Genomic DNA, 23139 nt, shown 5'->3' with positions numbered 1-23139 from the left:
CTAGATGCACATCCTTCCTCTCCTCAGATGGTCTCCAAATTATCCATGGAATAAAAAAAGTTTTAAAAAAATACAAAATATTGGCAGCCACCAGTTTGGCCCAACATGCCAGTTCAGGCCAATTCCAGTAGTTCATAGCCATGTTTCCATTGAGCTAGAATGCACACAGAGATCATAATGGCTAGAGGTGAGCAGCAAGTGCCATTAAACTCCACTACGTAGCATACACTGAGTTTTTGCTGAACTCCACGCTCCATCTGGCAAAACTTGGTGGACTCCACCCCTGGAGCTGGGTTTACTGCCCAGGCCTAGTTATTTGCAGTAAGGTAAATATGATGGAAGGGAGGCCCTGGAAATGTTTTGTCAATGGGTGAGGAGTGTCCAGGAATCAACCCTAGCCACTGGCTGCGGGACCTATAAAACTTGCACATCAGGCAGAGGTCATTAGAACACTTTCTTGACCTACTGAAGAGCAGAATAGGACTGGCCCTGCTCTTTGAGACCTTCGTGTAAACCGGAAGAGCTCGACCTATTCCCACTTGAACCCAGGTAAAAGAAGTGGAATCCAACGGTCTTAGGCTCCATGGGTCAGATGGGTGACCTCCTGTGTGGGACACAACAAGCTGCAAAAGACCATAATGACCAGTAGAAAATAAAACTAGACTAGAACCTGCTAGAGGTCTCTTTGGAATAAGTCCTGACCAATAAGTGCAGCCTCTGATGTTTTGAGAGCCATGGAAGTGACCAGGAAGAGGTGCTCCAGAAAATCGGAGAAATGAGGACACCAAGTAATGTTGGGATTTCCAGAACCTCTGAAGTCTTAGTGGGACCTTGCTGCAAAGATGAACAATTTAAATACAACTTCATCAGACACAGTTTCAGGTTGGCACTGCTCTTAGGTTTAAGAGTTCATAAAAAATGAAGTCCGAGGGTACAAATCTTGGCAGGGAGAAGGAGCTAAAAGTATTCACATAAAAAATGACTTGTAAGCCATGAAATTGTTATTTATCTCCCTCTGAACTTTTCCTTCCAAACCCTATGGCTTTTATGAGGCCACGTATAGGGGCTATCCATCTTTGAGAGGATTTTTGGCAGATTGAGCGTACAGACTTACCCCAATGGGAAATGGCAATCACCATTTTACATACTAAGTCAGAAGGTAAACATATTTGACTGGGATGAGCCTGCTTGATGTATCTGACCTGTGCTGTATCACTTTTATCCTGAAATCTTGTCTAGACCCTGTTTCACCATGAGTAGTCACTACTGATTGGCCCTTCCCTTTTTCTTGGTGTTTTTGCCTTACATCTCTAATAATTAATGTGACTGATTACCCTTGTTAGATTCATGTCAGTTTGTTGTCATTTTACTCCTTAAATCTTCTATTTTGATTGTTTTGTGTTTTTACTTTTCATCTGATATGTTACAGCTAAATACTGTACATATTTTTCCTATGTTAAGACTGTCTTCTCAGTGCTACAGCTACCAGGGGGTTGAACTCAGGTTTAAATCAATGAAACAGTATTTTAGCCTGACAAGTCTTTGATATTATTCCTTGACATGGACTCACACCAACAAAATTAATAACCCCTTATTTAAAATTTCCTTTTTAGATGTTTTGTGACAAATTCACAAAGGCCTGTAAGAGAATTAGAAGAGTACTATTTTAGATATTCGAAATCCCATTTGTGTCTAGGCCCGATAACACACTAAACATTTTCCATTATTATTAATGCTTAACAGAGAATTAACCAACACCTTTACAGAACATATAATACCTTTTCCAGAGCTCATTTTCAGTGCATCGCTGGTCAAAAATATTCATTATCTTGTCTTCAACCAGGACCATGACATGAGCCCTGCAGAACATTAATAACATTCTTAAATGCAGCATGTATCAGTCTGCGGTGCAAAAACAGCCATATTTCTGGCAAAAAGCATTATCACTGGATCATCCCATTGTATTAGTTATCGCTGCTGGAGCACAGAAGATCCAACCATAGTAAACAGTGATTCTGAGAAATATTTTGTCTATAGAGAAAGAAAATAACTTACACTCTCTTCTTACACTGCAAATAGCCATTCATTGAACTTGAACACTGACATTATTATATTGAACTACAAGACTTTTGGACGCAGATAAAAAATGAAACTCATGTACAGGAGGAGGATATAGGTTTCTATATGGACTCTAATCAACAAGTTTAGATAAAAGAGTTGAACTAAGAAATGCAAAGAGGACTTGAGACAAATGGCTCAATTATACAATGTGTGCTTATGTCAATATCATTGACATTTATATTGAAACAGCCAACCATCACAACTTGTGATAATTGAATGTCTTATTCTGTAGGTCAATAATATTGATTTAAGCATACATTGTTTACATGTTTTCGACTGCAACATATAAAAATAAGCATACATTTGGAAGTACAGATTTAATATTCTATATTCAAATCTACTCACCAAGACAATATTATGGTAGTCAATGTTGTGGAGTAAATACATTAAAAAGTTGAATATTTGTGTGGAGTTTTATATAGTATGAACTAGACCCAAAGGTAATGGAGTACTTTACGTGAGCACCAGTTGTGTTATAGACGGACACATTCTTTTTTTGTTAGGCAAGGGATGATTAAGTGATTTGCCCAGAATCACAGGACGTTGAGCGTCGATTCTTAGAATCGAACCTGGTTCCAAAGATTCGAGGTCGAACGCTCTAGCTGTTAGACCACATCCCCCCCATTATTAATTATTATTGTTATATAAACTACTGTTGTGGTTGGAAAGCACATGTTCAACTGGTTATGTCATATATGCTTTATCATAACATAATGGTGTTTGAATTATTGTGGTTAACCTTAAAAATATACTTATCTGACATCTTTGTTGTAAATGATTTGCTAGCACTATCTCTGATAGTCTGACAAGTTAGAAATAAACTGACTAATGCATGGTCAGGGACAGTGTAGTCCACAAGAATAGAAGAGGAAACGTGTTCCTAAAGATAAGATTCAAAACAGGCATTTCAATTAGCAAGTAATATGAATTAGCCATGACCAAAACAGGCTCTAGATGAGTAATTAGAAATCATGACAAGTCATGAGCAAAAAGCTCAAAAATCATTTAAAGAAGAGGCAGCATGAGCAAACTCTGTCCAGAATATGCAGTAAATCAATAGAACCTTTGTCAGCATCACTAGAGGTTCAAGGAAAAAGACAAACATGTCTGACATCCCCAGAAAAACATCTTTACAAAGAGAAGTTACCCATAAAAAAACGATGGTAATTGCAATGGGTGAGCTAATCTATCAACATATTATCAAATCATAACACAGGATTAGAAACCACCAAACAATACCATCATCTTACAACTATCCCCCTAAATTCATAATATTGAGTCTCCTCTGAGCAAAAGTTAAAGGATGGGTCAGCACAGATCAGGTTACATAAATGATAACTTTCAATAAAAGTCAACTTTTCTACCTCAATAGGTGCAAGAACATCACTACCAAAGAGAGACCTAAAGTCCTGTTACAAACCTCCATATCATGACTGGTGCTGCGCAGTCCCAATGAGGTCAAAAAAGCAAGTATGATCATCTTTACTGATTTAATCCACACTACCTATGCTGAACTACGGAGAAGTGCACACTTGTAAAAAAAATCTCTCAGCTTAGGAATGCAAAGAAAAATCAAACACCAGCTAAGTTAAAAAAACTCACAATGCTCTTGACATGCAGAAATCCAACAAAGCACCTCTATGTAGTACACTTCTCAGCTGTGGTGAAAATGACAGCAAAATCAAGTGCTGGCAGCACCAACTCTCTAAAGGCCCCCACTGCTGCCTCACCACTCAAGATGACTCAAGACTGAAAAAAATTGTGCAGGAGACATGAAGGTATCTTATTCTACGCTACATGCCAAGGCTTTGGAATGTCAATCAAACAAATCTGATACACAAATGTCCTTGCTAGAAACTCTTGCACGATATATGGCAGCAATTGGTTTCCACTGAAGCACATCTATTCAAGAACTACTGACAGATACACTAAAGACAATGACTCCACTCCTCCAGAGATGTTATACACATTAACTACTCTACTGTTAGGAGCTGGGTTTCTGGCTGGCATATTTATGCACCCTGTCAAAGCAGGAATGACAACTTAGTCCGGTTAAGTAGGTAACACACTTTAACTTAACCTGTGCTCACCATAACGTGGCTTTTCAAAGAACATCTGGATTTATGTAAGAGCAATGTGTAAAGTAGTTATAAAACACTTCAAACAGTAACAAAATGAAAACACCAGAAACAACTCCACACCATTTTAGAAAAATAGAGAACAATTGTATAAATAAAACAAGACCAAATGAAAAAAATCTAACAAAGTTGAGATATAAATTTGTAAAGATTTAATGTAAATATGGAGCTTAGAAGTAAATAGGTCTTGAAGAATTAATTTGTTCCGCAGGACCGGGACAAAGTCAAGAGTTTCGGATGTTTGTGATATAGCACCTATAGGACCTAAAAAGGCCCCACTGAGAAAAACAACCTTAATTCTTATCACATCATGAGATGCTTTAATTATCCCCACACAGTCAGGCTGTCACAATGGATTTCTCTACATGCTTGAGGTGATGCATCAGTTCCGTTGAGCTAAGTACAGGTTCCAAGTATGACGATTCCAAAGGTGATGCGTCAATTCATGCTGACGGATTGATGCGTTGATCTTCTCCATGCAGTGGCAGTGATGGCTTGGTTCCAGAGCGGTAGTTCCGACTGCAATGCTGTAGTTCTAAGTGTGATTCAGAAAAGGGGGGGTGGTGATGGACAGAGTATCTGAATTAAGCAGAACACTCCTACCCAGTCCAAAGATCAGGGCCTGATCCATCACTGTTGTTTAGCTCACTGCACCCTCCCAGCTCAGAACCTGGCTACATGCAAATTAGTCTGTCCCTGGCCCAGTGCATCACGGGAACAAGGCAGACCAAACTACCAAGCCAATTCTTATACTGGGAAGGAAACAAGCTTCCGGGGACCGGTTTCTGGCATTTCAGCCGTCTTCGGCCTGGCTTGCTTGAATCCTGATGGGGCAGTGAGCAAGGGACTCACATCTGAGTACACCCTTCCACACTTATGGTGGACAAAACGATCCAGAAAAGGAATCGTTTTTGGCCACTATAGGTGTGGCAGGGTATACTCAGACATGAGTCCCTTTCTCACTGCACCATCAGGATTCAAGCAAGCCAGGCCGACGACGGCTGAAATGCCAGAAACCGGTCCCCGGTAGCTTGTCTCCTTTCTGGTGAAGAATTGGCTTGGTAGTTTAGTCTGCCCTGTTCCCATGATGCACTGGGCCAGGGACAGACTGATTTGCATATAGACAGGTTCTGAACTGGGATGGTGCAGTGAGATAAATAACGGTGATGGATCAAGCCCTGATCTTTGGACTGGGTAAGAGTGGTCTGCTTAATTCAGACACTCTGTTCATCACCACCCCCTTTTCTGAATCGTAGTTCTAAGTGTGAAGCACCAATTCTTTTCCAGCAACAGTGACGATGTGTCAGTTCTGCTTCTATCATATAGGAGATGCGTGAGTTCGACTGGAGCATGCACCAGGATCCACTTCCAAGAAACTATGTACAGGAGCAGGTGGTGAAACTTTGATATCACTGAGTCTCAGAAACAGGAGGCAAGACAGCAAACCTTTGGAGATCCAGTTCTCCCTAAGCAGGGTCAAAGGGTAGTAGGCAACAGGGCAACACAGCAGAAAAGCAGTTCTTCTAGAGCAGCAGTCCAGCAGAGTGATGATCCTTGTAGTGGTACAGCAGTCTTTGTTCCTGACAGAGTCCAAAGGTGTCTGATTTTGTGGGGTTAGAGAACCAGTACTTATACCCAGTTGTGCCTTTGACGTGGGGGGTGACTTTAAAGAAGGTTCTTTATAGTGAAGAGCACTATGGCCCTTTCTTCCTATCCCAAAGCCAACAAAACCAATGTCAGAAAAAGCGGAAGAGGAAGGGAAAATGTTTGGGTGACTTTTCAGTGAGACCCATTTTCCAACATAACCCCCCTCCGAACTAAAGGCTGCTTAGATTAATCAATACCTTTATGGGCTTCCCTGTTTAGGACTGTAGGTATCCTGGCTGATGAGGGCTGATAGCCCGACACCGGTCCTAGGATGCTTGTTTCCAGTCCAGGGAATTGTAAATGGCTGACTAGGCGGGTGGAAGAGGTGCCGCCCTCAATTGTCTGGTGGGTTGTTGATTCTGCCTCCCCTCCCTCTCTCCAATTACCTCAGAATGAGTGGAGCACAGACAGGCATCCTTTGTTTACCGCGCAAGAGGATGAAATGGAAGAAGGTTCCTTTAACTAGGGGTAAACAGATGACAAAGCAACGCCCCCTGCTGACGCCAGGACCACAAGAAAAATTAAGATTCAGGAAGCCTCAAGGTTGGCGTGTGATGACACCCAGGAGGCGTTTGGAGGTTGCGTGTGGACAGGAGAATAAGAAGACGGTTATCAGAGGGGAGAATGACGAAGTACGGCAGCGGAGGTAAATTCGGAGCCAGGAGGCCATCGTCTCTGCGAAGCGCTGCGCCACACTCCAGAGGGAGGAGTGTGGCTTAAGCAGGTATGGCAGCAGCTTGCAGGGTGAGTCGGGAGATGGGGAGACTTGCCTCCGTAGTCGCGTGGTCATCCTGCCTGTAACTTGTGTAAATTGTGCAAATACCCCTACCCTTACCTTTTTTCCCCGCATTTCCTAAACATCTTTCCTCACTTTGTTTCTCCTCACCCCAACTGTACAGACGTTTTTGGTCAAATAAGTACACATGTAGCTGTGACCCCCTCACTATCCCAGGTCCCCACGGGTATCAGACTTGTGCCCTGACAGCATCTTCAGCATCTTCTGTCTCTTCCTATCCTGCACGGCCCTAGATGAGAGTAACCCAGGAACCAGAGAAAAAGAAAGCTGAGGGAGACGAACAAGACCCCAGAGTACTTTTTCACCCATGCCAAGGGACCGCGCTACCACGCATCTGGTCGGGTTTCCTGAGGTAAATGGAATTTTTATGGTCAATTGTGAATCCTAACGTAGACCCCAACGGCTCCATGTACATGCTTCAAGTACATGTAATTTCCCTCCATTACCAGCTATGAAGACGCAAATACATTTGCGTCCAACGTCAACATGTCCTCTTTCAGATCCACCATGAATGGGTCGATAATTCCGTTCCTAAGTATGCCGTGCCAACCTCTTTACATGGTGCACTTTCACGTTTTCCTGGCTCTGTTGAGTTAGGCCCTGATTTCTGCCATCAAGCCCTTTCTGCCTTCCTGCCTTCTGCCTCGGAAAGCTGCAGCCTGGACCTGCATCCATGACCCTTACCCTACTCCCTGCGCGGCGAGCGGTGCCCGGCTCGGCCTGCTTGCCTGCCAAGACAATTCAGCCTTCAAGTTATCTGCTCCGCTCCTCGAAAATACATTCCTGTCTAGCGATTTAGGTAAACATCTCCCCAGCTGCAGAGCAAAGGGCCTGGCCTTTCTGTCTCCGTGCATGAAATTCATTGCTCCTGTTACCATGGTAGGCCCATGGCCCCTCGCATTACACGTAGACACGTAGACACATATGCACGCACTAGCAGTCAGTATAGAATAGCCTCTGCCCGAAAGACCTTTCCTTCTAGATAAAACAGTTCTTCAACACAAGATATCAGATATGATTTGGGATTAGGTTGTTCTGACACGCCAGACTTCTGTCTCTCCTTTCGGTGCTAAATGTCAAGTCCCCTTCACCCTCCAGTTCCACGTCAATCACACGTCATGTTGCCTGCGCGCGCATCCAGCCATATATTTCTGCTGACACTGCAGGATTCCTCTACCAATCCACCCACTTGTGACACTTTCATGTGACGTTTCTAGCACACACCTCCGTGTACGCCCTCGTGCATGCCTTCTGTTACGCACATGTGTTCTTATCTCGTTTCTTTCAGCTGTTACGCCTTCTGTATCCATCACCATTGTATGCTTTTACTATATATAATGTGCACTGTTAATAAAGCATTGTCTATCCCTTCCTGAACCCTCGTGGTGATGGAACATGATACCATGGTTCGAACCATTCCATTACATGGAATAAAACCCTTATAAATTCAGCCTCCACGGACTCTGCCTCTCATTTTGATTGAGCTATTTTATTGAACTTATACCGCATAGAAATTCAGTATACGGTAAATTTATTTACCACATTCCCAAGGAAAGACTCACCACCCGATATGAAAATACTCTCACCAAAATAAAACCTTATTTACCTAGATCAAGTCTCTGGCACCTTCTTGGTACCCTGGCAAAACCTGTTTTGGCAGTTCGGGCTGGACTGTTCCCATGGGCATAAGTCAAGACTGATTTGCATATGTCTGGGTTCAAACTGGAATGGCATGGTGAGCAAAAAAAGGATGGATTTAGGCCCAGATCTCTGTACTGATGTGGATGTATGACATTGATCTGCATTCTGTCCATCAAAGGTTGTTTTTGTATCCCAGTAGGTTGGCAGTACCACTGTGGCCAAAAAAGTGATATGACTTCGGTCTCCAACCCAAGGAAAGATCTGTCCACAAGGCCAACAACAAACAGAGGCCACTGACAGCTGTCAGTGTCGAAAGCCAGACACCAGGCCATCCAGGGTAAACTGTCCTCTGTGGTTTCTCAGAGTGGGGGACAGTATCCCCAAATGTCTGGCAACCTTCCTCCACTTCACCTCGCACTAGATAGGGTGTGGTTATACTTATCAGATATTTGTCATTTTGGTCTTGTTTTGTAAATTAAATTAATTTTCTAAGCTGTTGTGGATTTTTTTGTGTTGTGTTTTTACTGTTTTACTGTTTGAAGTGTTGGACAAATACTTTACATATTATCTCTTAGGTTAAGCCTGTCTGCTCTGTGCCAATCTACCAAGGGGGTGAGTACAGTTTAACTTAGGGTGTTTTTGTAACTTTCACTGACTGGGATTGTGGTCCTTGCTTGGACGGGGAGCATACCTACGCCAAACAGACACCCATTTTCTTACAGTGCTTAATTATGAAAAGAGAAGTGCATTAATAATTTGGAAGGACATTTTTAAAGAATGGAGTCTGACACCCAAGGAAAATACATATGGCATAAATGAACACACATAAATCCTAGACAACTGAGGGGAGCACTTACACAATTTGTATTCTTTAAAAGTGTCTGCCTTGCTAGTCCCTCCTGTGAAAGGCCAGAAATCTGTAATTCTTCCCAATTTTCAAAGTTATAAAGCTTATCCCCTCTGTTGCATATGAGACAGAAGTCTTCAAGGACAAATGTGGCACTTTTGCACAAATTCCTGAGCAAAATACATTAATTACTATTCAGCCTTTCAAAAAAACCTTTCAGGAGCGCAGATAGTTCAACTCTATTAAACGGAAGTAAACATGACTCAATAATCAACATTCCTAAAATACCAATATTTGTGCCTAGACAAAGTTAAAGGCTATGGGAATATAATTTGTTAAATGGGATTTTTAAGAAGCTGCTCAACAAATTAGCATATTGTAATTTTTATAGAATTCAAGAATGGCTAATATTAACCTGCAACAAAAGCCAACAACTACAAGGCTATCTATATGATGTTCTCAAAGCTCATTCTTTGAATTCCAGTATATGTGGGTGGAAAGATGAGTTACTCAAAATGGCTGAATTAGCCTTGATTATCGATAAGCGCTTGCTAACATCCTAATTAAATGCACATGTTTCTTCTTTGAGCTTAGACTATTGAAAGGATCTGTTGTTAACGGATTTGCCATCCGCTCCTGTCCTAATACTATAATCTTTTGTCAGCAGGTGAGTGTCCTCCATTAGTTTCCTTGTCGATCAAATACACAGACCTCGTTGACAGGCTGGTAGTGAGGACATGAAGCACATGACTCATCATTATGCCAGATCATCACAGCTAACCAAAAATGACTGACATCTTTGCAATATCATGCACTTTGAGTAGATAGCTTTTAAGAAATTACTTTTAGATACCATAATATATTCTTTATTTTTGTTTAAACTACAAGTTTGCCCCTTTAGTGTATTTTTATAAAAACCCTTCATACTTTTATAACTCATGATTTCAAAACCATTTCAGCTATGGTGTGATTTTAACTTTGAATGTATACGATGTAATGGTTTTATTTAACCAAAAATATAATTATACTATATTACTATACTATACTACACAGTTAGTTTATGTTAGTTCATTTTATTCATATTAGTACTCATTATTATTTTAACTAAAAATAACCCCAACAAAGTTGTTCTCAGACATTCCTTGTGATGTATCACCCTGCTTAGTGCTATTACAAGACAGGGCTCCTCTCTCTGTTCATCCTTCTGTCTATCTATGGATGTAAGATCCAGGTGACTGGTCAGGCACCATTGGGTCCTGCCATCCTAACTGGCCAAACATCTCACACTGGAACATTGGCGGAAGGTCCATTTGTATTCATAATCAACATAAGAAGAGACAACCATCAGTATTGACACATCCTCCTGGAGGACAGATTAAGGAGTGGTAGGTCAGGCATATTCATGCATTTAGGGAACACTGTAGTACGCTAATTGACAAACTACAAGGACACAGATAAGAGGAGAAAATCTTTGAACACAAAGCAAAAACAAAGACAGCACCTTACTTTTCAGAGCCATACAGTTTCCAAGCTGTTTCAATTCCATCACCAATCCCCTTTGAAGGGTTGTTTGGTGGAAGTTCTGAAGCCTCCTCGGATTTTCCTATTCTATTTAACACATACCTGTAAAAGAAAAGGTTTGCACTGTGTGAACACATACATAAGATTTCAAGGACAGAATACGTCACCTCATGTTGCAATTGCTCCACTTCCATATGACTCTCCTTAAATTTGTAACACAATTGCAAATTCATATCTTATCATCCAGAGCTAACCATCACTGGAATAATTAAATCAGCACCTGACGCAGGTCTTTTCTACTCACTAGTATCAGCAATAGGAGGACAGATTACACCCACTCCACCCTTCTAGGCATTAGTAATGTGATAATTGTGGCAACAGGAGAGAGGTCTGGAGACAAATACGCTTGAAGTGCCAAAGAGAAGCAAAGAAGAGAAAAGGCATTGAAAATAATGACAAAGAACTTCCAAGATGATCCCTTTACTACAGAAGCCTCCATGCTTCTCATTCTACTAACCTCTGTGCACTTCTAAGTCAGTAAAAGAGTGCCACATGATTACAGGAAGCCTCTGGATATTTATATTTCTTTTCAAAAAGATCTGGCGTAATTCTGCCCAATTTAGTGATTTGGGTCGAAATCAAAAGTAGGGAGAATGACCCTTTGTAACTAGTCTAAATGAACACTCTGGAACCCTTAGCATCATCAACTGTAAGTAGCAAACCCATGTACCTTTATTGAAAGTCACAATTCAATCTCAAGTACAATAAAATCAGTTCCCTATTATCCCTCAACATGTCTATGTGCATCTTTTAGTACCTATTTAGTGGAAAGTGGTTTATTAGTTGTGATAAGTAAGGGTCTGGCACTAGTAATAAAACGACAAACACCATAAAAGGTTCAGTCAAGGTTTCAATAAATGTTTTCCTTGGTCAACTCTTGGTAGCTGGCTGCTTGAACAGTTGACCCCTTGGTGTGTTATATAGGGTCACCACATCAATCTTATTGTTTATTGAAAATCATTTGCTTATGGATTGCCAGGGTTTCTTAACACTGGGCAGATCTAAAAGAAGTGAAAAGGTGGAAATATTTGTGCTTGGACCACTGGGCATCAAGCAGTCGGTCTGCACTACCCCTAGGTGTGACAGATTGCAGATAGTTGCAAGTTATTCCTTTTTTTCCACACAAAGTCCTGCTATATTTCTCTGCCAAGCTGATAGCAACAGGTTCACTTAGCTCTGTGTAATTGAGGGAGCATCCCCTTTCCTCGGGCTGTAGGAAAGGGGCAGCTAGTCACCACCACGGGGCAGCAAGCCATCCGTCTCTCCACAGGTCTCACCACGTCTATCCAACCCAGATACAGTCCAGTGCCAAGTCCCCTAGGTTAGACCCCTCACCCATTGGTAGCGGGCCATCAGGTCAAAGCTGAACAGGGAGAACATGGTCCTGAACATAGCGCAATAAGATCAGAGATAACTTGGCAGTCAGCGTAGGATAGGGGCTGGCCGAAAATAAAGTCAGGAAATCCTGACAGGGACACAATTGAGACTCATATGGAGCAGCATGGCACCTTTACACATACATGAGGAGAGCAACAATGAGGTCCGGCATTCCCCCTGAATGCTCTGCTCAATCAGACCAATCCCTAGAGAGAGAGTATCCAAAAATGAGGGTGAGGCCTTCTTGTGCCATATTTGCCATCTGCACGCCTGCTGAACGAGAAGGAAGGCCTACCAATATGATCGTCCCTGGTTGTAGAAGAGATTCTATGGACCTGAGAACATGGCTATTGTGAAGAACTGCATTCGGTATGGCGAGGGGGATACAAAATGGAACTAACCCTTAATGCAGGAATGACTGAGATGATGGGAATGCTATGTCGGGGAGAAACTGACAGAACTGCTGCAAGCCAGACTGTGCCCTCTACGGCACAAATGTTGCCGCAGGAAGCATCTACGAGCCTTGGGACAGATGGACAAAGAAGGGCTCAGAAATAAACTGCCCCTATTGATGGATGTGCTAGGAAAATGGATCTCCTCCTTTGAAATTAACACAGTGGGTATATTCTTAGCTATAGGTGACATCAAAAGTCTGCTCAGCTACATCAGTACAGTGTTTTCCCAACCCCACATCCCTGCAGCCACGCTTATTAACACTGAGCATGATGGGGTTACATTTAACTCATTCAGACACTAGGACTAGATGGCCCTTAGGGAGCTATTCTATGACTGCCCAGAAGTTGGAGAACTGATGGTAGAGAGAAGGAAGCCTGGGGAGACCGTGACTGAACCCTACCCAAAGTAAAAGAATGATGGAAGCAGGAGACAGGACAGCCCTGAACTGACTTATGTCTCCAGGTTGCATTCTTATATGACATTTTCAGGAGGAGAACCCACTTATTTCAAGACCAGATTAGATAATGTAGTAAGACTAGACACCAAACCTTGATGAGAAATGCAGTGCCACATACTACACTTTTATAGGAGGAAGCAGGAGAAGGACAGAAAAAGGCAGGAGCAGTCCCAGGGAGACAACCTCAATCTGGTCCAACATAGGTTGAAAAAGACCATCCTTGAGGGGACCACATTAACAACGAACTACCAGATGACACTCCTCTCAATGGGAATTCTGGTTATGGACCCCAGAAGGTATCCGCCATGTCCTAGTGGCTGAGGTCAAGGAGGATGGGTCCAAACCGGCAACGTAGAGTGCCACTGTAGTCACAGAATAGGCCACATGACAAACTGGTACCATCTAAACATGTACCACAATCAGAATTGAATAGCACCGGAACAGATCCAACCCCCAAAACCTAGGAGTTAAGAAAAAAAGCACACGCATCTCACAATCACCTTCAAGGAATCCAAGCTGCTTCCTTCCCACCACAAAAGGGGCTGGGTGGTTGTCTGAGCACAGTGCAATCGCTGTAACTGAGAGGAAGGTCAGTCCAGCCATGACCGTACCCACATCAGCAGCAAGGTGACGTGACTGTCTGGGATAGCAATGGCCTTGCACGAGCAGAGAGTGCAAACATGTTGTAAGTCCACACCGATCCCCTGAAATGACGTACCCCTTCATACCACTCCCAGTCACATCTCCTTACCGACCTTCACAGCCAACCTTCAGGACATCTATGCTATTTTGACCGAGAATCCACAATAGAGTTTACTTTCCTGGTGCCCGCAGGGGCTCCCACTGCTGTAGATCCCTGGGGTGGGATTGGCTGACCCCTCTCCTGGGTGTATGTCTCTAACACCTCAAGGTTTGCCACCAAATAGAGGCCATCCTTTAGTTACAAATTCAGAAGCCAGATTCCTTAACAGACAGATGACCCCTATGGCAGCAATGTCCAAATAAATACAAATGTCCACAGTCCCTAGGAAGCATCAGGCTGAGCACATAAAGCCCTAACAAGACCCCTGAATCTTGCCAAAAAATACTGCAAACAAACATTGTTAAAGCTTTTTCTCTGCAGGATTCTACAGTGTCACACATGACCTTCCGATCACCTCCAGTATTCTTTGTTAAAATTATCTACAGTCAAAAACACAGGTAAACACCTACTGAGATCTGCTCAAGGCAGCCAATAGAGTCTCAACCCTTCCAGAAGAAAGGTGTAGCTCAGTAACTCAATATACTACCACCTCCTAAAACAGTTTAAAATTCACTATTCCACTAAAAAAGACTAGAACCTCTTTCCAGTACCCCGCTAGGAAAACATGTGCTCAAAGTTAAATTGACCAGAACTTCGGTAACATGTAAACGCGGATATTTTCCAGACAACTGCCTAGAATGTGTTAGCTAACCTACAACTCATAGCTCTTACCCTACAGGTCTACAATAGAGTAAAAACGGCACCAACGCTGCTGTGGCGTGCCATTTCTTCAATCAAACCTTTCAATAACACTTTATTTCACAAGTTAAAATGCTCAAGTAACACAAACTACAAATTGATTTTTGTAACAACTTTTTGGCACACTTGTTTTATTGCACCAAGTCAAGCAACCTCTGGGTGCCCAAGCGATAGACACATCACCGAAGAAGATCCTAGAGCCTGCAAACATTTTTAAACTTATGTGTTTTTGTATTTCTGTACACACTCTATTTAGCAGGGGTGCTCTTGAGTTCCTCCGGAGTTAGACGTAGGCCTAATCTCAAAAACTCTACTTCTACTTTCTTGCAACATCTGAATAGGGACCTCTCTCACCTCACAAACACCTACATTGAACCAAACGCTAGTATTCCTCACACACTACGCAGCGCACTAAATAAAATATGTAAATCCGCATTGATATAGTTTGAACTACTCACCCTTACGGGTCTCATGGTGCTGGGGAAGTCATGGACATCAAGTGAGCTATTGCCCAGAGTCACATGGTGCTGAGCTGCCACCGGAGATCGAACCGTGAACCCTGTGCTTCGAAGTCAGCTGCCCTGGCCACTGCACCACATTACCCACTTCACAATACCTGGTACCAATATATGACTGCACTTAAACTACAAACAGATCATGCTACATAGGTTCACTGAAAGCCATTATTTATCCCAGGAGATAGAACCTGCAAGAGAAAAATGGCTTGTCCATATGTACCTTTGTAGGATCAGGGATAAGATACCACAAAGTAGAACTACATTGGGCAATAGTAAACATCACCTGTTATGAGACCAACGCCACAGCACTGTATCTTTTCATCAAACCAAGCGAAATCCAAATCAAGGTAGGCAGGATGTGAATAAGGGGCACCATAGGGGAGGACACTGTTTGGCCAGGGTACTTCATATAAAAGATGTTCCTGGAGGTAGTAAAAACATAACACCAGTGCACAAATATTTCTGCTACCACTTCCGTCAGTAATTCCAGGGAGATCCTCAACATCTGTACAGTCGCCTTCTTTAATGACAAGTGGATCCTAGACATGGATTTCCAGTGAGGGCCACTCACCTCAACCACATTGGGGAAATGAGTCCCTTGGGAGAGGGTTCAGCACTAGCATAGATACTCCGTTCCTCAAAATCTGGGATACAGAGATGAATTGGTACATATGGTTGAAGGGGAATGTATGGAAACTTACACTGTATTCTCTGTGTTTCAGAAACAAAAGGAACCACCCTGTTAGGCAATAATGAAATCTTTGACATGATACTGCACATATCAGACCTGCAATGGGGCATCTCCAAGTTGATGGAAGTACCATCTGCGCCCTCATACAATACACATCACAAAACTGGTCATCCCTGGGGAAGATCTGTCTGAGTTGTCTTAACATCCATTAAAGGAGAAAAACACTCTGTTACATCAGGCTCGAAGGAGAAGAACTGCTGAATATTTTGGCCTGGCTCAGTACAAGGACATTCCAGAAGAATTTAGACTGTTCACAGAGATTCAAGCAAAGGATGGAAGGCCAATACCCTTCTTCACAATGCAAACAAATGCAAGTCCCCACCGGTTGCCAATAACCAGTTGGGATTTGATGAAGATGATCAATGACACTGAGCTTGACCTAAATGCTATCATGATAAACTGAGAGCCATCCGTCTTATGGTGATGCAACATCGGTAAATGTTGGACTAGATGACCATGTTGGAAGGTGGTGAGTGTGCCAAGATTGGTGTTTACTGTTGTAAGTTTATACCTAAGAATGATATGGATAATTGGGACTTCATCTCATGCCATCCAAGAACCCCGATCATATGCTAGGCGACATGAAGAAAGAGGGAGGTGCCCCAAGCAGGACTGGTATCATAGCATCTTTTCTTGGATTCCCATATGGGTGTCCAAAATATTCACATGCCTAATCCCAGGTTTCATTGTTGTATTTCTGCTATTTGGTTTCCTACAAGTTGTGGTTTCCTGCTTGTGGTATCTTCCTTTTCAAAACCCCCCGGCGCCTTCACGTGTGATGGAGCTGCTCGCGGTGACATCACTTAGAATGTCACCGCGACCAGCGTTCCAAGGCGAGCGCCGCGGGACAGTGTGTGAAGAGGCTCCTTAAGCGGTAGGCTGTGGCTGAGGTCACAGTAGTTAAGTCTTGTAAATAAAGACTCCTGTTCAATCGTCTTCATGTCTTTTGGTCATCTTTGGTGATTGCCACACCTCACCTCGGCCTATTTCCAAATAAAACTACATGAGGAGTCCCAGGAACTAACAGCTTTTGTGACACCCATAGGCGCATACAAATTTAAAAGAATGCCTTTTGGGCTAGTCTCGGCGGCCGCCGTGTTTCAGAGAATCATGGGCAACATCTTGAAGGGCATCCCAGGCGTCATGTGCTACCAGGATGACGTGCTGATATTCGCCAAGAACCATGAGGAGCACGATGGAAGACTGAGATGCGTGCTTGAGAGGTTTTAGTCACAAGGCCTTACTGTGAAAAAAGACAAGTGTGTTTTTGGCTGTGCAGAGTTAGACTTCCTGGGACACAAGGTGACGACAGAAGGTATATGTCCCAAAGCCAAACTGCAAAACACCATCGTAAACCTGACACCCCCCAAGGGCAAGGAAGAGATCAAGTCATTCATGGGGATGTTGGAGTTCAATTGAAAGTTCATAAGAAACCTGGCGGGAAGGACTTATGCCATCAGGCTTCTGTTGAAGAAGGAGAATGAATTCCAGTGGAGTCAGGAGTGCCAGAGGGAGTTCGAGGACGTAAAGAGGTCACTCGTTGAGTCCCCCAGTTTGAAGTCTTATATACCCAACCGGGCAACAGTAGTCACCACCGATGCAAGCGCCAAAGGTTTGGGAGCTGTCCTCACCCAAGTTGGAGAAGAAGGAATAGAAAACATAGCCTTTGCCTCAAGGTCACTCCAGAAGTCTGAGAACAACTACTCGGTGATCGAAAAAGAGGCCTTGGCAGTATCTTGGGCAGTGGGGAATTTCAGAGACTTCCTCTGGGGAACTCAGTTCACTCTCCGAACTGACCACAAGCCGTTAGTGGAAGTGTTCATTTAAGAAGGGTTTGGATGCCATCTCCAGCAGGATAAGGCGGTGGGTGGTCAGCCTTCAAGAATACACATTCAATGTCGAGTACGTCCCCGGAACGCAAAACCTTGCAGCTGACTGTCTGTCCAGACTCTTCACTGATGAAGAAGCGAGAGAGAAGCAGGAGAAGACGGATGAAGAAGAGGAGGACCTTCAGATGGAGGATGTCTGCACCAACCAGAGGGCGTTGGGGGAAGAAACATGGAGAAAGGCGTTGAGTCTTTATTTACAAGACTTAACTACTGCGACCTCAGCCACAGCCTACCGCTTAAGGAGCTTCTTCACACACTGTCCCGCGGTGCTCGCCTTGGAACGCTGGTTGCGGTGACATTCTAAGTGATGTCACCGCTAGCAGCTCCATCACACGCGAAGGCGCCGGGGCGTTTTGAAAAGGAAGATACCACACATCCTCCTTCCCTGCGGAAAGAAAATATTAAATGCAACATGAACTACCAAATGCACCAGGTGACCTTCAAGCTGGCCACCCGGAAGCACCACCAGCTGATCCGCGCCGCCAAGAAAACTGCATTCAAGGACCGGCTGGACAACAACGCACACAACTGCAAGGAACTCTTCAACATCGTGAAAGAGCTATCCAACCCCAGCGCAGGAAACAACGACATCACCCCATCGCAAGACCTCTGCAACTCCCTCGCTTCATACTTCCACAACAAGATCGCGGACATACACAACAGCTTCAACAACCAACCAACGCACACCAAGACCGAACAATCACCCCCCACCACCACCCTCCACGCCTGGACCCCGATCAGCACCGAAGACACCATCCGCACGATGAACTCCATCCACTCCGGATCACCGACCGACCCCTGCCCTCACCACGTCTTCAACAAGGCTGACGCTGTCATCGCACCCCACCGCGAGACATCATCAACACATCCTTCGACACCGCCACCTTCCCTGAGAGCTGGAAGCACGCCGAACTCAGCGCTCTACTCAAGAAACCCACAGCGGACCCCACCGAACTCAAGAATTACCGCCCCATCTCGCTCCTCCCGTTTTCAGCCAAAGTCATCGAAAAGACCGTCAACAAGCAGCTGGCCGCCTTCCTCAAGTCGAATGGATCCCTCGACCCCTCACAGTCCGGCTTCCGAGCCAATCACAGCACCGAGACCGCCCTCATCACCGCCACCGATGACATCCGAGCCCTGATGGACAACGGAGAAACAGCGGCCCTCATCCTCCTAGACCTCTCCGCGGCATTCGACACTGTCTGCCACCGCACCCTAGTACAGCGCCTCAGCAACGTCGGAATCCAGGACAAGGCGCTGGAATGGATCATCTCCTTCCTCGACGGAAGAACACAGAGAGTCCGCCTTCCACCGTACAAGTCAGAAGCCACCGAAGTCATCTGCGGCGTCCCTCAAGGATCCTCTCTGAGCCCCACCCTCTTCAACGTCTACATGAGCCCCCTCGCGGCCATCGCGGGCCAACACAACCTCAACATAATCTCCTACGCCGACGACACCCAGCTGATCCTCTCCCTGACCAACGACCCCGCCGCCGCCAGAGCCAACCTGCACGAAGGGATGAAAGAGGTAGCCGAGTGGATGACGACCAGCCGCCTGAAACTGAACTCGGACAAGATGGAGGTCCTCATCCTGGGCTCCTCACCCTCCGCCTGGGACGACTCCTGGTGGCCTCCCGCCCTGGGCACCGCACCCAAACCGACAGACCATGCACGCAACCTGGGCTTCATCCTGGACTCCTCCCTCTCCATGACCAGGCAAGTCAACAACGTTTCCTCAGCGTGCTTCAACATCCTACGCATGCTACGGAAGATCTTCTGGTGGATCCCCACCGAGACCAGGAAGACCGTCACCCAGGCCCTCGTCACTAGCCGACTGGACTACGGCAACGCCCTCTACGCCGGTACCACCGCCAAGCTCCAGAAGAGACTCCAGCGGATCCAGAAGGCCTCAGCCAGACTCATCCTCGACATCCCACAAACCACCCACATCTCCGGACATCTGAGAGACCTTCACTGGCTCCCCGTCAACAAAAGAATCACCTTCCGCCTCCTCACCCACGCACACAAAGCCCTACACGACCAAGGCCTGAGCTACCTCAACAGCCGAATCAACTTCTACGCTCCCAAACGCCACCTCCGATCAGCCAACCACGCCCTCGCCGCCGCCCCCCGCATCCGAAGAGCGACTACAGGAGGAAGGTCCTTCTCCTACCTGGCCGCCAAGACCTGGAACTCCCTCCCGACCGACCTGCGCCTGACCCAAGACCACCTCTCCTTCAGGAAGAAGCTGAAGACCTGGCTGTTCGAGCAGTAGCGGCACCCCCCCCCCCACCCCCAGCGCCTTGAGACCCTACGGGTATGTAGTGCGCTTTATAAATGTCATTGATTGATTGATTGATTGAAGGACACCCAATGGGGGTGTATAACAACAAAAGGCTTTGGCCTGGTGGAAGTACAGGACTCATGGTGGGCAGGGTGGCATAGGTTACATCATAACATACTGATCAAAATGCCTAGGTGGTCTGGTCACTCTCCTGTTGGGCTTATTGCTTGGTTGGGGGACCACTGACTGCCTCTTAGTATTGGAACTAATGTCCTGCCTAGAGTCTCCCTCCCACCCCCTTGAACTCTCAGGGTGTTTCTCTGGCGTATGGTATTTTACAACTCTCCCTAGGTTCCATATTTTTCCTTCCTGTGTCTTGACTGCATTCTTGAACAGTTTTGTGATTTTGGTGGGACTGGTGTACCCTGACCAACTTGCCTTTCCTGTGGGAGCTCTGATTTTGATGCTGTCTCCTACTTTGTATTCAACCGTCTGTGCGGCCTTGTGCCGGTCATATCCTTCTTTCCTCTTTTTCATGTCTTCTTCTTGCTTCTTCATGCTTTTCACTTCTTTAGTTCGGTCTAACCACCCCTTGTGCCACTCCATCCATCCTGGGGTTAACTTGGTGTTGGGTATCCTGGTGCGGAGCAGTTCGAACGGGGTGACGCCCGTCGTCTGATGCGGCATGAACCTGTAAGCTTCTAACCGTCTCCACGCCTCTTCTTTCCAGCTTATGCCACTGGCTTTGGCCAACTGCATGCTCTCCTTGAGAGTTTTGTTAAAACGCTCGACCATGCCATTGGTTTTGGGGTGGTATAAAGTGAAACGCTTGTGTCTGATGCCTCTTCCTTCCAGAAAGTCTTCCATCTCTTTTGAACATAGTTGCACTCCGTTATCTGTGAGGATGTTGCTGGGCTTGGTATACTTTAACACCCCCAGGAACCTCCATAGTTTCCTGCATGTCATTAGGTTGATAACCCACCAAGACAGGACAGGCATGACTATGCAGATTGTCACAGATGAGGGAGGAGAAGATGAGACTTAGCCAGTGCCAGACCTCCTCTCCCACAATGTGCAAGATGGGTCAGTGGGGTATTACTCATCCTCCTAATTTGACTGGCCAGCAGCAGAGATACTGCAAGCAGTTGCTGGGGCAGTTTGCTGGTCTGTTCTCTTTGAACACAGGTATCACTGATTGGTGGGTACACAATACATAGTACTGGTTGTCTGACCATGTCAGAGCCAGTATCAAGGTTGACCTAGCTGAGATGCTGGAATTAAGGATCATGTAGCCCACTAATAGAAGGATCAGCTAGTGCCCAAACCTAATTACCAGCGAGGAAGAAAGAATTAAGGTTCTGTGTGGACTACAGAGGACTGAATACAGTTATTAGGACTGATTATCTCTCTATAGCTAGAGCTGATGACCTCATTGACAGATTAGGGGCTGACATGTACCCGAGTACATTTGATTTAACCTCAGGTTACTGCCAGATAGCTCACAGAGAGGTCAGCATTCTCTAAACCAAAGACCAAGGAGAAAGTCATCCTTTTTGCAATCATCACACCCATTTTTGCTTGAAACTGTTGGTAACTGACTCTGACAGTGACCTGGGCTCTGCTTACTTGGACTATTGTAATTAGGTTTAATTACAATTGGTACTGACAGACTAGTTGTATGTGCCTAGTATAGAATAGGGCATCTAGGATTAGAGACCAAGATGTGTGCACTACTGTTTTGCCTAATGTGATTTCAAATGCAGCATAACCTCATTGTTCTTCTCAAGGATTACTTAGGGCTCAGGCCACTGGTCCTGGAGGGACCTAGTAGCCACAGGCTCCAACACATACACTACTTGTCCTAGATTGTAATCACACATAGCCTTTTGGTCATACAATTACTTCATGAGCTCCTCCCTGGCCTCCAGTTTCCTGTTGGCTTTGTATATGTACCCCGCCATGCAAGACTTCAGGCCTAGTAGATACTCCAGCACATTGTCCTTAGCTTCCTTGAGAGGCTTTTTCTAAGACTCCTTCATAAGGCACAATGGCCCTGTTACAGGATGTTCAAACACAAACTCAAATGGGCTAACGCCAACCCCTTCTTGTGTGCCCTCCTTTTAGGCAAACAGTAGGCATAAGAGGAGACCATTCCATATCCTCATAATTCTGTCAGGCAAACCACTGATCATGCCTTTCAAGGTCTTATTGAACCTTTTCACCAGATCACCATTCTGGGTATGAGATGGGAGGGTGAATTTGAAGGTAACACCAAATTTTACTAAAGGAGCAGTGACTGTCTTGAGGGGTATTGCTTCAGGGTATCTTGTAGCATGGTCCACTACAACCAAGATATACTTGTTCCCTGGTGCAGTTTTAAATGGGGATATCAACAACCACTGGTAGTGGTATCAAGGCAGTCTTTGGCTTGTCCCCTGTTTTGCCACCGGACTATCAGGTGACACAGGTGCTACACACTCTGTCACTTTGGCAGACATATTGGACAGTAGAAAGTTTTAACCAATCGGTTCCAGGTATCACTCTGTCCAAAATGACCAGCCAAGGGTGTGTCATGACTGAGGGTGGGGAGGAATTGTCTGTACTTCTAGGGGATCACCGACATCCTGGTGGCTCCCTCCTTTAGGTGTCTGGCCTCAGAAAATAGAACTCCATCCTCCCAGTGGACTTTATGGAATCCACTGACATCCCCCTCCTATTGCTTTGAGGCAGTATGGCTCAAGCTCTCAAGGGCGGGGCCCTTTCTCTGTCCCTGACAAACCCCTCTCTGGAGGGTCCACCATCTTCTGTCAATTCTGGCAAATATGATTGACCTTCCAGGAATGGAATCTGTTCCCCTGAGGTCAGATCATCTGCCTCAGGCTTAGATTCTTGAGGCTGATCCGGAGTTATTTGGTCCGGTTCACCAGGCCCAGTGCCCTTTCTCTTGCCATTTATTGCTTGGCCCATTGTTCCAGTGTCCAGCTGTCCAGTATGTTCATTTTGAATAGTATGTAACCTGGTCACAGCACATACCCACTCAGGGATATCCAGCATCCTTGCATGAACCATTCTATCCACCCTTGGAAGTCAGACACTTCAAGATAATTTCCCAGTAGACCCTCTACTGGGAGTGCAG

General features: G+C 45.0%; 1 pseudogene; it reads right to left on the bottom strand.

The window, feature by feature from the left end:
• The window catches only part of LOC147678934 (glutathione synthetase-like), a 700250-nt pseudogene that overhangs the window by 541627 nt on the left and 135484 nt on the right, over positions 1 to 23139 (bottom strand).

This window comes from Lissotriton vulgaris, chromosome 11, assembly GCF_964263255.1.
Source record: "Lissotriton vulgaris chromosome 11, aLisVul1.2, whole genome shotgun sequence".
Lineage (NCBI taxonomy): Eukaryota > Metazoa > Chordata > Amphibia > Caudata > Salamandridae > Lissotriton > Lissotriton vulgaris.
This window is presented reverse-complemented; position numbering and strand designations above follow the sequence as displayed.